Below are 19,149 nucleotides of genomic sequence, written 5' to 3'. Positions count from 1 at the left end.
CAAAATAAGTGTCTATAATGGTATGTACTATACTGTATATCAGCTGTAAAACCATTGCTCAACATTTATACAACGCACCTATTCTTCAGCCCATCCGGACATCACACTGTAGATGTGACTGTACCATTAGCTTCAAAAATAGTAAATAAGTAACAAGTAACTTCTAGTGAAGTCTTCTGTGTGCTGCCCTACCCTACACGTCATCCAGATACAGGATATAAACATAGGTTATAAAAGTCATATGCAAATCATCTGACAGCGGTTAATATGCTTAGATATTAAACATCATCTGCAACACTTGGTATGGTGCCACAATAAAAAGTCTGTAGGTTGCTGTACTTTCCAAAACACAGTCATTCAGGCAGTAAATTTTGCATTTGAAATAGCATTTCACTTGTTTTAATAAGAATCTGTCACCAGGTTTTTGCTATCTAATCGGAGAGCAGTATATTGTAGAGACAAAGACCCTGATTCCAGTGATGTGTCCCATACTAGACTGCTGCTGTAATTTTGATAAAATCCATTTAGTCAGCAGGTGATTATTAAAAAAGGTCTAGTAAACCTGCTACCTTGTAGTCCCCCATATTCATGATCTCTGTATAACCACCACCACTAACTGGCAGCTGTCTGCCTATGCACAGCATATACAGAAAGCTGTCGATCAATGGTGTGGTTGAGGTGATGTTTAACTCAGCATTCAGAGAGCTACAACAAGCAGCCCAGTAAGTCATACATCACTGGAATCAGGGTCTTTGTCCCTACATCATGCTGCTCTTAGATCGGATAACAAAATCCTGATTACTGATTCCCTTTAAGTCTTTTTTTAATGGTGAACAGTTTTTAAAAAGTGACCAGCAAATGTTGCTGTATTATTGGTCATTCTTGAATTCTCTCCTTATAGACTGATTATCAACTGAAACATTATATCAGTATTTATTATGAAAAAAAAATAGGACTACAAATATTGCTTGTAAAAAATGTAGCTTCATTTGGTAAAAAAAAAAAAACACTGCATCTTCTTTCGGCAATTTTTTTTGGCTGATCGACTAGCAACAAAAACAATAGATACATGTTAATTTTATACCACATTCGAAGATCAAACTCTTCTATTTAAGTGAATGCATCCCTCAAAAAAATGGAGTGTTAGCTGAGTAGATTCATTTTCTATGACAGTAAGAGGAGCTTGGAAATGTTTTTTTTTTCTGCATATGAGAAAAACGGATGCACAATGGTGGTAAAAATAGGCACATGAATCAAGTAAAGATGAAAGTTAAATGAATCACACTAATGAAAAATTATTTTCTGTCTCACCCAAACAAACAATGTCTGAATGAGGTCTAAGAATAAAAGATTGGATGCGTAAGCCTTTATCTGAAAACATCATCATTTTGAGTCATGTATCTTCTTTTCTACAATGCATATGTTCTGTCTCCGACATAATTCATGATCTTTGACTGTCTACTTATTTATTTGATGATATACTATGATTTGCTGTATGTATAGAATGTACAGGTTTCTATATAGTTTACTGTTTTCTGTATCTTTGGCTCCATCTACTGACCAAAGTCATAACTGCATGTTATTATGCATTGTACTTCCTGAATTCTATTTCCCTCTCTTCACAATGCATTTTGGGAAGGTTTTCAAAGTACCCTGGTAAGCTGCAAAGCATCATGGTTAAGTCCAGTCCCCATTTTTTCCTCCAGTTCTCCCATATTTCCTCGCAAGCCTGCATTTTGTGAACATCTCATTTCTCTACTCCCCTTGCATCAGCATCGCTGGTATGTAACAAGCTCCCTGTATATCTAATTCTATCTCATACTACCCTGCTTAGTTAGTTCCCCCCTGGTTAGCTAGTAGTGGAGATAAGTATGTTATGTATATATGTATTCCTATGAACCCAGTACTGATTGTATTTATATGTTTCTGTTTGTAGTTTCACCATATCAATATACCCTACATTCAATAAAGCACAGATTCAACTACAGTCTCCCTTATTGGACCCCGGTATAGTGGTTTAGCTGCTAGTTAAGCTACATGAATCCCGGTTCATTTAGTGAGGACATGACAGTGAAACAGCAGCTCTCCAGCTAGTGGGAATACAGAGAGAAGAGCCTTCCATCTTGCAGGAATGCAGTGAAACAATAACTAGCCAGCTAGTGGGAACTCAGAGATAGAAGAGTATTCCATCCTGCAGAGGCAAGTTACACAGCGCCATCCAGCTAGTGCAATTCAGGGAAAAGACAGCCCTTAATTTAGCTTGCAGGAACTAGTGATGCTGCAGAAATCCATCTAGTGAGATTCAAGTCACCGACTACACAGAGACTAATACAGCTACAGCAATCTCTTCCTAGCCAAGCATCTCTCCAAGACACCATGTCCCACAAATCACACAGAACAAAATCCGCTACATCCGTCTCCTCATAGACTGTATCCATCAGTAGCTCAGTCGCCATTGCCCACACAAATGTGGAAGCCGCCAAAATGCGAGCACGCTATGCTGAAGAAGAGATGCAACTTAAATTAGAGAAAGCACGCCTAGAAGATCAAGAGAGAAGGTCAGGCATAGAGAGAGAGGATCAAGAGAGAAAGACGCAGTTAGAGAAGGCACATGTGGATGCTGCCTTGGAGAGCCTAGCAGTAAAAAAAGAGGCTGCTGCAGCACTAGCAGAGGCAGAAGCACTAGAAGCTGCACACAACCCTGAGCTGCATAGCCGTAGCAGTTCGTCAAGTCTGAAGTTGCCGCTGCAAGATTCACCACAATGCACATCTCAGTATGTAAATGAACTTCCTGATCCAAACTATAACCAAGATCACGACACATCCAGTGAAACGAGTGAGAGTCATCATGAGGCTCAGCTACAGGAAAACGTGGAGCAAAACAACTCTGCTAATGTCTTCCTTGCCCCTCGCCAGGTAACCAACGTGAATCACCTTGCCGACACACCGCACGTCAGACCGAAGCAATATGACACCGGCTGGCACCACCCTGAGGATATTAACAGGTATGAACGCACCTCACATCACTATCAGGGTGACTCATCACCAGTATACTGTGCTGACAACCGGTTCACAACAGAATTTGCTAAGTTCTTCACACGGCATGTTCTGGTTGCCAAGGGACTCATGAAATTCACTGACCACGCTGAAGGCTACTGAGCTTGGAAAGCTTCCTTCCAAATTGTCACTAGAGACTTTGAGCTACAACACAGGAAAGAGATAGACCTCCTAGTCAAATACCTGGGAGAATAGTCAGTCAAACATGCAGTAAGGATCAGAGACATTAATATAAACCACCCTCAAATCAGCCTTAAAGATATCTGGAAGAGGCTAGATGAGTGTTACGGCTCTGCAGAGGTAATAGAGAGAGCCTTGTTCAAAAGAATCGATGACTTTCCTAAAATATCTCACAAAGGTCTCCCAAAACTTAGAGAGCTAGGTGACCTGCTAAAGGAGGTCCTAGTTGCCAAATGTGAAGGTGACCTACCAGGAATTGCATACCTTGACACAGCCAAAGGTGTTAACTCTATAGTCAAAAAGCTGCCCTACAATCTACAGGAGAGGTGGCTCACACGTGGTTCCACATACAAATACAAACACCGTGTTTCTTTCCCTCCCTTCTCCATTTTTGTAGACTTTATACACGAACAAGAGACAATCAGAAATGATCCCAGCTTTGACTTTGCAATGTCATATGCCGCACCACCACCAGCTGCAAACCCACGCAGAACATCTGTGGCAGTGCACAAGACTTATGTTTCTTCTCCAAGTTCCAATTACAGGTCTGCTGGCCACTCTCAATCAGAGACAAAGGTGCAAGAACCTGAAAAGCAGTTCCCATTCCATCAGAAGCCTCATCCTCTCCTGAAATGCAGAGCCTTCAGAGGAAAATCTATGCCGGATCGCAGAAGCTTCCTGAATGAGAACGGTATCTGCTACAAGTGCTGCTCATCCACTACTCATCTCGCCAAGGATTGTAAGGTCAGTGTAAAATGCACAGAATGTGGCACCACAGATCATAACACTGCCCTACACCCTGGCCCAGCTCCATGGAGTGCCAAAACATGCCAGCTGACAGTGAGCATGGCGGGGAGGAAAGGAGCACTGATGCATCTACACCAGAGATCATTTCACAATGTAGTTAAGTCTGTAAAGGGTAAATAGACAGTAGGTCTTGTTCTAAAATATGCCTCGTCAGAGTGTACCCAAAGGGTCATAGAGACAAAGCTGTGAGACTGTATGCTGTCTTGGATGATCAAAGAAATCGATCCCTGGCTAGATCAACATTCTTTGACCTATTCAACATCAAAGGACCAAGCACTCCTTACTCATAAAAGACATGTGCAGGTACTGTGACAACAGCAGGCAGGAAAGTCACTGACTACCAAATTGAGTCCTTAGACGGACGATTCTGCCTACCACTACCTACAATCATCGAGTGTAATCAGATCCCAGACAACAGATTTGAAATCCCTACATCAGATGTGGCAATCCATCATGCTTACTTGAAACGCATAGCACACCTTATACTGGAACTCGACCCTCAGGCACAGATAATACTGCTGTTGGTAAGAGATAGCCTACAGGTTCATAAACTGAGAAGTCACATCAATGGACTCCACAATGCTCCCTATGCGCAAAAGCTAGACCTAGGATGGGTCATAATTGGAAACGTATGCTTGGGACATATGCACGCCCCATCTTCTGTGACAAGTATGCTAACAAATACATTGGAGAAAGGACGCCCATCTCTGTTTCAACCTTGCAACAATGAGTTCCATGTCAAGGAACTACCACACAGCATCCAACTACCCAATCATTTAATAGACTTTACTCATGACAGCAGTATGGTGTCAGGAAGCTATGAGGATCAGTTGGGGTGCACAGTCTTCCAGGGAACTAAGCAAGACAACCAAGTAGCAATGTCAGTAGAGGACAAGTTGTTCTTAGAGGTAATGGACAAGGGACTCGTAAAAGATGAGACCAACAGCTGGGTCGCACCTCTTCCCTTCAGAACCCACAGACCACGTCTATCAAACAGCAGAGATCAGGCATTCAAACATTTCTCCTCTCTCAAACATAATCTGCAAAGGAAACCAGAGATGAAAGTTCATTTTTTCTGCTTCATGTCAAAGATATTTGAGAACTGCCATGCAGAACTAGCTCCCATTCTCAAAGACTCTGAAGAATGCTGGTTCCTACCTATGTTTTGAGTATACCACCCTAAGAAACTGGGCCAGATTAGAGTGGTGTTTGACTCCAGTGCTAAGTTTGATGATATCTCCCTGAATGATGTTCTACTGACAGGACCAGACCTCAATAACAAACTGCTGGGAGTACTTATGCGCTTCCGTAAGGATTCCATTGCCTTCATCGCTGACATCCAGCAAATGTTCCATTGTTTCCTTGTGAGAGAGAGAGACAGGAACTTCCTAAGATTCTTCTGGTACAGAGACAATGATCCTACTAAAGAGGTCACAGAGTACCGCATGAGAGTGCACATCTTTGGCAATAGCCCTTCTCCTGCAGTCGCCATCTATGGACTCAAAAGGTCAGCTCTAGAAGGAGAACCAGAATACGGATCAGATGTCAGACAATTCATAGAAAAAGACTTTTAAGTTGATGACTATCTGAAAGTCATGCCTTAAAATGAGACTGCCATCAGTCTTCTCAGGAGAGCCCAAGAGATGCTTGCTTGCTCCAACCTCAGGCTTCACAAAATAGCCTCAAACAGCCAAGAACTCATGAAAGCATTCCCTTCACAAGACTTGTGTAACGGTCTCAGAGACCTGGACCTGGGGTCAGACCCCACACCAATGCAACGCAGCCTCAGGCTTCTCTGGAATCTACAGTCAGACACTTTTACCTTTCGGGTCAGCCAGGATGAAAAACCTTTCACATGCAGAGCTGTCCTGTCTACCATCAACAGCCTGTATGATCCCTTGGGTTTTGCAGCTCTTGTTACTATACAAGGCAAAGCCATACTAAGAGGCTTAACTAAGGAGACTTCTGACTGGGATGCACCTCTGCCACCTGATAAGAGAATCAAGTGGGAAGTATGGAAGAACTCTTTAGCAGCCCTCTCCAACCTGAATGTGCCAAGGCCATACACCCCTGTGCCGTCTACAGAGATACAGAGCCAAAGACTGTATGTATTTGCAGATGTTTCTGTCAAAGCAATTGCTGCTGTTGCCTATCTCAAAACTGTGGACTCCAAATGTCAGAGCCACATTAGATTCGTTATGGGGTAGGCTAAACTTGCTCCACAACCAGAGCACACTACGCTAGGAGCTTTGTGCTGCAGTCTTAGCTGTTGAGTTAGCAGAGTTCATCACATCCGAGATGGATATCGACCTGACACAAATGCCAAGTTCTACTCATACAGCAAAGTAGTCCTTGGATACAGCCACAATGAAACCAGACGATTCTATGCTTATGTCAACAATGTCAACAACAGAGTACTACGAATTAGGATATCAGTTCATCCAAAACAGTGGCATTACATCCCCACGTACCAAAACCCTGCAGATCATGCAACTAGAGCAGTTGATGCAAGTCGACTAGAGAGCACAACATGACTCTCAGGACCAAAACTATTGTACACTGAGGAACATTTTCTAAGCACCATTGAACTAATGAGAGAGGACTTAGATGCTGAAATCTGCCTTCAGACATCTACACTTCATACATTGACTCCAGATACTCTCCTCACCTATAAAACAGGACTATCCAGTGCCCCTCCAGGAGGATTCGACGCTAAGGACCTCTACAAGCGCCAATGGAGACAGGTACAAATTCTTGACAAGACATTCTGGGACAGGTGGCGCAAACAGTATTTGTCTACCCTGCAGCCATGGACGAGGTGGCAATCTACCAGACCTAATCTCAGGATTGGTGATCTCGCCCTTGTGAAAGACTGTCAAGCCCACCAAAACCAGTGGCCTCTCGGACTAGTGACTGCAACATTCCCGAGTAAAGATGGCAATGTCCGCAAGGTCGAACTTAGGATGGCCAAAGTGGACGAACTTAAGACATTCTCCAGACCAGTAACTGAGCTGGTCCTATTGTTGTCTTCGGAGAATAAGAATAGTGACATCCGTTTGATGTCAGACGGGAAGTGTTCTGTCTCTGAAATAATTCATGATCTTTGACTGTCTACTTGTTTATTTGATAACATACAATGATTTGCAGTACGTATAGAATGTACAGGTTTCTATATAGTTTACTGTTTTCTGTATCTTTGGCTTCATCTACTGACCAAAGTCATAACTGCATGTTATTATGCATTGTAGTTCCTGAATTCTATTTCCCTCTCTTCACAATGCATTTTGGGAAGGTTTTCAAAGCACCCTGGTAAGCTGGAAAGTATCATGGTTAAGTCCAGCCCCATTTTTCCCTCCAGTTCTTCAATTTCCTCTCAAGCCTGCATTTTGTGAACATCTCATTTCTCTACTCCCCTTGCGTCAGCATCGCTGGTATGTAACATGCTCCCTGTATATCTAATTCTATCTCATAATACCCTGCTTTGTTAGCTCCCCCCTGGTTAGCTAGTAGTGCAGATATGTATGTTATGTATATATGTATTCCTATGAACCCAGTACTGATTGTATTTATATGTTTCTGTTTGTAGTTTCACCACATCAATCTACTCTATGTTCAATAAAGCACAGATTCAACTACAGTCTCCCTTATTGGACCCCGGTATAGCAGTTTAGCTGCTTGTTAAGCTACATGAATCCCGGTTCATTCAGTGAGGACATGACAGTATTTAAATAGAAAAATAAAGTATAAAATTCTGCTATTCGCATATCAAATCAAATGTAGATGTAAATTTATATCAAAAGTAGTTCTGCTTCATTTGGCATATCTTTAGAAGAACATTGAAAACTTATGAGATATATGAAGTTTACATATACCCAGGGATGGGCAGACCCATGAATGTTCTGCCAAACTTTATAAAAAAACTCCAGAACAGTACCAAAACTTGAACCTGAACCCCATTCAAATAAATGGGGGGCCCGAACATCCAGTGGTTACCATGCTGTCATATCTGATCAGCGGTAACCTTACACATTACCACTGATCACAGCGCTGCAGTTCCCACACTGTCACACAGATGACAACAGCATATGAGCCAGCAGTTGTGACTAGAGTTGAGCGACTTTGGTCGGATTGGATTTCATGAAACAAAATTTTGACATTCATCTACTCAATGCCGACTTTTATTCCCCATTGACTTGCATTGGGGTCGGGTTTCGGACGAAACTCCGACTTTTTTTTGCCCTAGTCTGACCAGTTTCATGTGAAACAAATTTTGTTTCATGAAACCCGATCCGACCAAAGTCGCTCAACTCTAGTTGTGAATAGAGATGAGCAACTTTGCCTTTTTTAGGGTCGAGTCGGGTTTCATGAAACCCGACTTTTTCAAAAGTCGGGTCGAACGAAATCGGACGACTATAGGGAAAAGTCGGAGGCCGACTGAAACACGAAACCCATTGCAAGTCAATGGGGAAGCAAAGTCGGCAGGGAGTGGAGGACAGTAAACACACCTACAGTGCCCATTTCAATGCCAAAAACATCAGTTCTTATTACTGAAGCTTGTCATCCTTAATTTACTTCATAATAATAGTTACGCATTGAAAACAGGGGGTTATTTGGCTAAAGTTGTGGGGAGTAGGGCTGGCTCCAGGTTTTCATGTGCCCTGGGCCAAAGAGTGTCAGTGAGCCCCTTTAACACATACCACAACTCATGATGCTCCGATACGGCACAGAAATATAGGTATAGTACAATGACAATTACTTCACTGCTTACATGACATGACTGATCTATTTTAAATTGTAGAATAGCTCAAAAAAAGGACAGTATATTACTCCATACAGTATTATGGCCACCACATTGTGCGCCATACAGAATAATGAGCCCCATATATTTCTCCATACAGAATAATTGGCCACATATAATGTTCCATACAGTATATGATGAGCTCCACATAATGCTACAATATATGATGGTCCTCATGGACGACGCTCTAGTGTGTTATGGGCCCAAATAATGCTCCACATACAATGGGCTCCATTTCTAATGCTCCAGTGTATAATGGGCCCCATAAATGCTGCTCCAGTGACTGATGTCCCCCATCTGGAATGCTCCAGTATATGATGGGCCTCATGGATGATGCTCCAGTGTATGATGGGCCCTAATAATGCTCAATATATAATGGGCTCCATTTGTAATGCTCCAGTGTATAAAGGGTCCCGTAAATGCTGCTCCAGTGTCTGATCTGCCCCATTTGGAATGCTCCAGTATATGATGGGCCTCATGGATGATGCTCCAGTGTCAGATGTTCCCCATTTTGAATGCTCCAGTATATGATGGGCCCCATTTTTAATTAACCCAGGCATGGTATGTGAAAAGAGCTCTATGGAGTAATCTGAAGTGTGTGCTGCCATATCCTTCACTTTTGATGTCAGTGAAGGACACAAGGAAAGTGGTTGCTCCTGACCAGAAGCCTGCACTTATGACTCAGTGCTTGCATTTTTTTAAACTTCAGAAAAGGAGGCGATAGAGCTGGAGGCTGTTTCAGCAATATAAGCCAAAAACAGTTCCTGATGCTCCGGCTTTAAAAGCAGTCTATCTACTCCCAGAAAATGGAGCCTTACAGGCCTTTCAGAGCTACACCATGACGCAGGCTCAACACCTCCTGCCTTAGCTGCTATTGTGTTTTTGGCACTACCAACAGATGCACCACCACCATCATCAGTACCAGTGGCCCCCCAAGTCCGCGTCCTCTTGCACCAAACTTCCTCATGTTTTAGAAAATTGACCCAAAATACCAGCAGATATATGGTACTGTATCAGAAGCGTGCAGCTCTATACAGTCTAGGGATAACAGTAAATCTCCGTATATATATTTCATGAGTCATACACAGAAGCTCACAGGCTCAGTATGGATTACCCAATAAAATAAAAAGTTGAAAAAGGGTACAGTATCACCAGATACAAGGTATATATAGTATAGTGTAAACATTCTGAATCTCCACATACATTTCAGAAGGCAGACACAAACGCTCTCAGGCCCAGTATGGATTACACAAGAATATGAAAAGCTGTAAATGGGTAATGTAACACAAGCGTACAGCTGTATACAGTGTTGGCAAAATTTGAAATCTCGGTATATATTTCCGGAGTCACTCTCTGACGCTCACTCAGTCTGGGTTTGACCATAATAAAAAATGTCGTAAAAAAAGGTACTGGACAACAAGATAGCAAGTATACATATATATTATAGGGTACAATTGAAATCTACGTATACATAGTCCCATAGTCAGTCTCAGACGCTTACTCAGTGTGGATTTGACAGTAATACTAAATGTCGAACAAAGGTACTGTATAACAAGATACAAGCTGTATCGAGTATAGGGTAAAAATTGGTATCTCCAATTCACCGTATGTATAGAAGGCGTAAACCACACACGCTCACTCACTATGGATGATACCATAATACAAAATTTTGAATAAAGGTACTGTATCAGCACATACCAGGTGTATCCAGTCTAGGGTAATTGTAAATTTTCGTCTATACTTCCGGAGTCAGACACAGACACTCACAGGCTCAGTATGTATTAAAACAGAATTTAACAAGTAGAAAAAGGGAAAGGTAGTCGAAGCATACAACAGTATACAGTGTTGTGGTACTTTTAAATCTTCATAAATATTTCAATCTCTGTAAGCCAGTCAAGACTCTCCGCTACTGGAAACTACATGGATACAAGTACAGACGGAAAGTCAAGTGTTAGCAGAAATTTGGGAATTACTCATCGCGGGAAAACCTCCCGGCAGATGTTGCAGAGGCGATACAGACCCTCAATTACTGTGTCCGTGGAGACAGTGAAAACGGTTCTTTGTGAAGAAAGGATTGCTTTATCGCAGTAGCATGGATCACATCACCATTACTCGTCTCCATCAAATTGTGATCACAGGGAGAGATGTAGACATGGTCCTCACTGCCTATCATGATGAGTCTGGTCATTTTGGAGTGCAAAAGACAGAAGTCACAGACTGTAGGCGATTCTATTGGATTGGCATGAGAGGAGACATTGAAAAATGGTGGCGGGAATGTCACACTCAAAAAGAGAAAAAGAAGCCAGCTCACCTGAAGGCATGTGTAGTGGATAGCCCGGACCACGTGCAGTCTTCACGCAGTAACCAAGGAAAAAGAAAAAAGGTCCAGCTTTGCAAATTCAAGTTCAATTTATTGTTAAAAACAAGTCCAAAACAGAGCAAAAAATGGTGTATTCACATGAGTAACAAGCAGTAGATTACGCGTTTCGAACAATAGCTTGTTCTTTCTCTTTTTGAGAAAGAACAAGCTATTGTTCGAAACGCGTAATCAACTACTTGTTACTCATGTGAACACACCATTTTTTGCTCTGTTTTGGACTTGTTTTTAACAATAAATTGGACTTGAATTTGCAAAGCTGGACCTTTTTTCTTTTTCCTAGGAATGTCACACGTCTGTGACTATCACAACTGTGAAAGGTGAACATAAACCACCACTGCTTCCACTTGTAAGTTGACGTCCATTACAAATGGTAGCCATTGATAATATGAAGGTAGAGGCCAGCAGGACAGGGCATAGCTACATCTTAACCATCATCGATCAATACACCAAATTTCTAGTGGCCGCCTCTGTGAAGGATTTAACTGCCCAGACTACACAGCTGTGGAGCAGGGAGAGGCAAGTATTGCAACTTGCAAGTGCTGTGGCCATGACCAAGCAGGGGAGGCACACTCATGGTCGACTGTCCTGCACAGGGCCCCTCATAGTACATTGGTGTGTCTGACGGCGAATGGGCCCCCCTACCCATCAGAGACACTGTATTGTACTATGAGGGGCCCTGTGCCAGTGCCGCCTGCCATCTGTGGGCCCATCCACCTGTTCAGAGCAACGGCACTTGCCCGGGTGCGTCAGGTGTTGACCCCAGCCATTGGGGGGGGCAGCCCACTTAGGGAGGTTTAAAAAATGGCATATGTTGATATGTTGGCTGGACATTCAGCTGCTGCAAAGGGCGTAATTGGGCAAGTCCGAGGAAGAGGAGGACAAAAGCGAGGCAGTTTTCTGGCAACCTATGTGTCATCAGGGGAAGGTGGGACAAAATCCTTTGAAACCCATGCATGGTTCATTTTAGTGAAGGTTAGATCATCAACATTTTGGGTAGACAGACGGGTCCTTTTTTCTGTCAGGATTGATCCAGCAGCACTGAAGACTCTTTCAGATGACACACTAGCAGCAGGGCAAGCGAGCTCCTGTAAGGCAAATTGTGCCAATTCAGGCCAGGCATCCAGTTTAGAGGCCCAATAGTCAAAGGGGAATGACCTGTGAGGGAGAACATCGATATGGGAGGAGAAGTAGTTTGCAACCATAGTTGACAACTGCTGTCTCCTTGTCACTTTTAATCGATGCAGTATTAGCAGTCATGTGAGCGGTACTTGAGAAATCATTCCGCAACATGGTCATTAAACCCCTGTCTCCAATGCCACTTCGGCTATGTGCACCACGAACATCTCTTCCATTGTGCCCACTACGGCTCATGGGAGAACGAGCACTGCTGCTGTGTGCTGGGAAAGCCTCAAGCAAACGGTTTACCAAAGTTGCTTGTTTGTTAGCCAATATTATCTCTAGGTTCTCCTGTGGTATGATGTTGTGTAGTTTGCCTTTGTAGCGTGGATTGAGGATGCTGGCCAGCCAGTAGTCATCATCGTTCATCATTTTGGCAATGCGGGCGTCTCTTTTTAGGATCCACAAGGCATAATCTCACATGTGGGCCAATGTTCCAGGTGTCAATGATCCACTGCCAGTGGTGGGTGGAGGAGCACTTTCTGGCAAATCCACATCCCTACAGTCACACACAAACACTGTACCTGACCTTGGAACGCCAACAGTTTCTCTTGCCCCCTGAGAAGCATCCTCCTGCCCAAAATAATCATCCCCCTCATCCTCCTCTTCCTCTTCTTCCTCCACCTCGTCCAGGACAGTTCCCTGACCAGACAATGGCTGACTGTCATCAAGGCTTCCCTCCTCCTCCTCCGCTGCAGACGCCTGATCCTTAATGTGCGTCAACCTTTGCATGAGCAGATGCATAAGTGGGATGCTCATGCTTATGATGGCGTCGTCTGCGCTTACCAGCCGTGTGCATTCCTCAAAACACTGAAGGACTTTACAGAGGTCTTTCAGCTTTGACCACTGCACACCTGACAATTTCATATCTTCCCTCAAACTGCCTGCCTCTGTTCGCACAGCCTCTCAACCATGTGCAGGGTGGAGTTCCACCTTGTTGCAATGTCTATGATTAGGCGGTGCTTGGGGAGGTGGAGCAATCGCTGCAGCTTCTGCATACGAGTGTAGTGGCCGTTTGAGCGACGGATGTGCGAGCAAAGTCTTCGCACCTTATGGAGCAGGTATGTTAACTCTGGATAATTATTAAGGAAGCACTACACCACCAGGTTCAAAGTGTGAGCCAGGCAAGGTATGTGTGTGAGTTTTGCATGGGCTATGGCTACCACAAAATTACGGCCGTTATCACTGACTACCTTGCCTGCCTCAAGATGTAGACTGCCCAGCCATGACTCAGTTTGTCGCTGCAAGTAGTCGGCCAGTAACTCCGCGATGTGTCTGTTGTCGCCCAAAGACATCATCTTTAACACAACCTGCTGACGCTTACCACTAGCTGTTCGATAGTGGGACTCCTCGCGTGCAACACTGCCAGCTGCGGATGGAGAGCTTGTGAGACTGCGCTCTGTGGATGAGCTTTCGCTGATAGAGGAGGAGGAGGAGGATCGAAAGCCTACAGCCAACTGTTTCCTATACCATGGGCTAGGCAACATTGTTCCACCGCTGCTGTCCCCAGCAGTGGAGCCTGCATCTACCACATTAACCCAGTGCTCAGTGATGGACACATAACGGCCCTGGCCATGCCTGCTCGTCCATGCATCTTTTGTGAGGTGCACCTTTCCACTCTCTGAATGTTTTAGTGCATGGACAATGTGGTCTTTCACATGCCGGTGGAGGGCAGGGATGGCTTTTCGAGAAAAGAAGTACCGACTGGGTAGGTCATAGTGTGGGACAGCGCAGGCCAAGAGGTCGTGGAGAGCTTCGCTTTCAACCAAATGGTAGGGCATCATCTCTAATGAGATTAGTTTGGCAATGTAGGCGTTCAAACAAAGTGTACGCGGATGAGAGGATGAGTACTTTCTTGCCCTACTCAGAGTGTCTGGTAGGGTGAGCTGGACTGGAGAGCTGCATATGGGGGAAGTAGCGGTGGCCCAGACGGAGTGAGAGGGGGTTGGTGATGGTATTGGTGGTGATGGCCTAGATTCAGTGTTGTGTTGCAAAACCATTGTGATTCCCTGAGTGCTTTGGCCTTGCGACGACACCTCTACATTTAGTTCTGGTGGTATGCTTGGTGGCGGTGGTCTTACAGTGGGGGAAGCGATGGAGCGCTGCTGGCTACCTTCAGTCAGAGCAGGTGCACATGTGCTACCTGAGGTTTTGTAGTCCGTCCACGCTTGCAAGTGCATGTTGATTAAATGTCTAAGCATGCAACTGGTATTCAAATTTCTGAGTTGTTTACCTCGGCTAAAGGTCCTTCTAGTCCAGTCAAAATGCGAAAAAAAAATCCTTTACCCTGAACAAATTCCAAGAAAGCGTTTTAAAGTTTTTTTGGTAGTATTACATGTAGGGAAAAACATACTAAAAGTTTACCAAGATAGGGTTACCACTAGAGTTGAGCGATACCGTCCGATACTTCAAAGTATCGTATCGGATGGTATCGGCCGATCTTTAAAAAAAGTATCGGTATCGCCGATTCCGATACCGGAAGTCCCATTCAAGTCTATGGGACTTCCGGTATCGGAATAAGAAAAACCCTTTCCTGCCCTTGTACAGCCTCTCTGGGGTCTGTACGGGCCTTTTGGGGGGCTGTGCCGGCCTGCCAGGGGGTCTGTGCAGGCTCCGGTGGTCTGTGCCGGCCTGCCGGTGGTCTGTGCAGGCTCCGGGGGGCTGTGCCGGCCTGCCGGTGGTCTGTGCCGGCCTGCCGGTGGTCTGTGCAGGCTCCGGGGGTCTGTGCAGGCATCGTCCGATGGGACTACAAGTCCCATCGGGCGATGCCTGCTACCATGACAGTGATTGACACATTAGCCAATGATGGGACAGTAGTAGTCCCATCATCCGGCTAATGTGTTAAATGTAAAAAAAAAGATAAAAATTACATGCTACATACATACAACATGCATACTACATACATGCTACATTCATACTACATAAATACTACATGCAACATACATACTACATATATACTACATGCATGCTACATACATACTGCATGCTACATACATACCACATATATACTACATACATACTACATGCATGCTACATGCATGCTACATGCTACATACATAACACATATATACTACATGCATGCTACATACATACTACATGCTACATACATACTACATGCATGCTACATACATACTACATGCTACATACTACATATATACTACATGCATGCTACATACATACTACATGCTACATACTACATATATACTACATGCATGCTACATACATACTACATGCTACATACATACTACATATATACTACATACATGCTACATACATACTACATGCTACATACATACTACATACATACTACATGCTACATACATACTACATATATACTACATACATACTACATGCATGCTACATGCATGCTACATACATACCACATACATAACACATATATACTACATGCATGCTACATACATACTACATGCTACATACATACCATATACATACTACATGCATGCTACATACATACTACATGCATGCTACATACATACTACATGCTACATACATACTACATATATACTACATGCATGCTACATACATACTACATGCTACATACTACATATATACTACATGCATGCTACATACATACTACATGCTACATACATACTACATATATACTACATGCATGCTACATACATACTACATGCTACATACATACTACATACATACTACATGCTACATACATACTACATATATACTACATACATACTACATGCATGCTACATGCATGCTACATACATACCACATACATAACACATATATACTACATGCATGCTACATACATACTACATGCTACATACATACCATATACATACTACATGCATGCTACATACATACTACATGCATGCTACATACATACTACATGCTACATACATACTACATATATACTACATGCATGCTACATACATACTACATGCTACATACATACTACATATATACTACATGCATGCTACATACTACATGCTACATACATACTACATATATACTACATGCATGCTACATACATACTACATGCATGCTACATACATACTACATGCTACATACATACCACATACATACTACATATATACTACATGCTACATGCATGCTACATACATACTACATACATACTACATGCTACATACATACCACATACATACTACATACATACTGCATGCTACATGCATGCTACATACATACTACATACATACTACATGCTACATACATACCACATATATACTACATACATACAATACATTCATACAATACATACATAGACATACAGTACATATAACATAGAGTAACATACTTACCAATACTTGTCACATTGTTCCCCGAAGCCATTGTCTTTTCCGGAATAAATATTAACATAACAAACCACAAAAATACTCACCCACGATCCGAAGCAGTCCACGAGTGTGTCCCACGACGATCTTGGGTAGAGAACTGCAGCATCAGCTGTTGCTGCCGTTCTCTACGGGCTGCAGGAATCCAATGACGGAAGGTAGGTATCCTTCCGCACTGTATTCCTCCGCCACTTAAAAAAAAAAAAGTCCCTAGTCTCACTTTATGCCATTGCTGTGTGGGAATTTCCCACGCAGCAATGGCATAAAGTGAGACTAGGGACTTTTTTTTTTTTAAGTGGCAGAGGAATACAGTGCGGAAGGATACCTACCTTCCGTCATTGGATTCCTGCAGCCCGTAGAGAACGGCAGCAACAGCTGATGCTGCCGTTCTCTACCCAAGATCGTCGTGGGACACACTCGTGGACTGCTTCGGATCGTGGGTGAGTATTTTTGTGGTTTGTTATGTTAATATTTATTCCGGAAAAGACAATGGCTTCGGGGAACAATGTGACAAGTATTGGTAAGTATGTTACTCTATGTTATATGTACTGTATGTCTATGTATGTATTGTATGAATGTATTGTATGTATGTAGTATATATGTGGTATGTATGTAGCATGTAGTATGTATGTAGTATGTATGTAGCATGCATGTAGCATGCAGTATGTATGTAGTATGTATGTGGTATGTATGTAGCATGTAGTATGTATGTAGTATGTATGTAGCATGCATGTAGCATGTAGTATATTTGTAGTATGTATGTGGTATGTATGTAGCATGTAGTATGTATGTAGTATGTATGTAGCATGCATGTAGCATGTAGTATGTATGTAGCATGCATGTAGTATATATGTAGTATGTATGTAGCATGCATGTAGTATATATGTAGTATGTATGTAGCATGTAGCATGTATGTAGTATGTATGTAGTATGTATGTAGCATGCATGTAGCATGTAGTATGTATGTAGCATGCATGTAGTATATATGTAGTATGTATGTAGCATGCATGTAGTATATATGTAGTATGTATGTAGCATGTATGTAGTATGTATGTGGTATGTATGTAGCATGTAGTATGTATGTAGCATGCAGGTAGTATATATGTAGTATGTATGTAGCATGTAGTATGTATGTAGTATGTATGTGGTATGTATGTGGCATGTAGTATGTATGTAGCATGCATGTAGTATGTATGTAGCATGTATGTAGTATGTATGTAGTATGTATGTAGTATGTATGTAGCATGCAGTATGTATGTAGTATGTATGTAGTATGTATGTAGTATATATGTAGTATGTATGTAGTATATATGTAGTATGTATGTAGCATGTAGTATGTATGTAGCATGCATGTAGTATGTATGTAGTATTTTTTTTTTTTTTAACATTTAACACATTAGCCGGATGATGGGACTACTACTGTCCCATCATTGGCTAATGTGTCAATCACTGTCATGGTAGCAGGCATCGCCCGATGGGACTTGTAGTCCCATCGGACGATGCTTGCACAGACCCCCGGACATCAGCACAGCCCCCCGGCAGGCCGGCACAGCCCCCCGGCAGGCCGGTACAGACCCCCACAGGGTGCACAGACCACCGGCAGGCCGGCACAGCCCCCCGGCAGGCCGGTACAGACCCCCACAGGGTGCACAGACCACCGGCAGGCCGGCACAGCCCCCCGGCAGGCCGGTACAGACCCCGGGCAGTCCACACAGCCCCCCGGCAGGCCGGCACAGCCCCCCGGCAGGCCGGCAGAGACCCCCGGAAGGCCCGAAATGACGGCGCATCATGATGCGCACACACCGCGCATCATGATGACGTCAGTCTGTCAATCAACTTTGAACTTCCGATTCCGATGCCGAATTCCGATATTGAAAAAATATCGGAAGTCGGTATCGGAATTCCGATACAGCAAGTATCGGCCGATACCCGATACTTGCGGTATCGGAATGCTCAACACTAGTTACCACAAAGGGTCCAAATGTGACGTCAAAGAATATGGCCGCCAAAGCTGTAAAATGTTAAATGCGACTCGCCTATCCGTGTCTATCATATTTCTTTTACAATTACTACTATTATTATATTTATTATTTAACGATTTATTCATCTTCTTTTACAGAGCTGAGATTGATGGAAAGTCAAGAAACTTGCCCCTTATGCAGCCATGAAGTAGAAGATGACGGAGAAAGAGTGGTGATTGGTGCGAAAGGAGCTGAAGGGATCAATAAAGCCAGTATTGAGAGGGGCGTTAGCACTGTGGTAGCTGCTGGAGCAGTGGTGCACAAGAGATGTCATATGAACTACATAAACAAGAAGCAAATAGACTTGCATAAGAAAGCTACTTCCGTTCAACGTTCACCTGCCAAGAGAGGTACACGGGTGTCTACTGGATCCTATGATAGCACGACGCAGTGTTTGTT

General features: G+C 43.3%; 1 protein-coding gene across 1 annotated transcript in view; it reads right to left on the bottom strand.

Moving 5' to 3' along the window:
- LOC141048292 (cytochrome P450 1A1-like) overlaps window positions 1-19,149 on the bottom strand; it is a 99,385-nt gene that overhangs the window by 48,527 nt on the left and 31,709 nt on the right. The gene's annotated exons all lie outside the window — the stretch shown is intronic.

This window comes from Dendrobates tinctorius, unplaced genomic scaffold, assembly GCF_039654945.1.
Source record: "Dendrobates tinctorius isolate UK_male_01 unplaced genomic scaffold, ASM3965494v1 ptg000134l, whole genome shotgun sequence".
Taxonomy (NCBI): Eukaryota; Metazoa; Chordata; class Amphibia; order Anura; family Dendrobatidae; genus Dendrobates; species Dendrobates tinctorius.
Note: the sequence above shows the minus strand (reverse complement) of the source record. Positions and strands in the feature narration are given on the sequence as shown.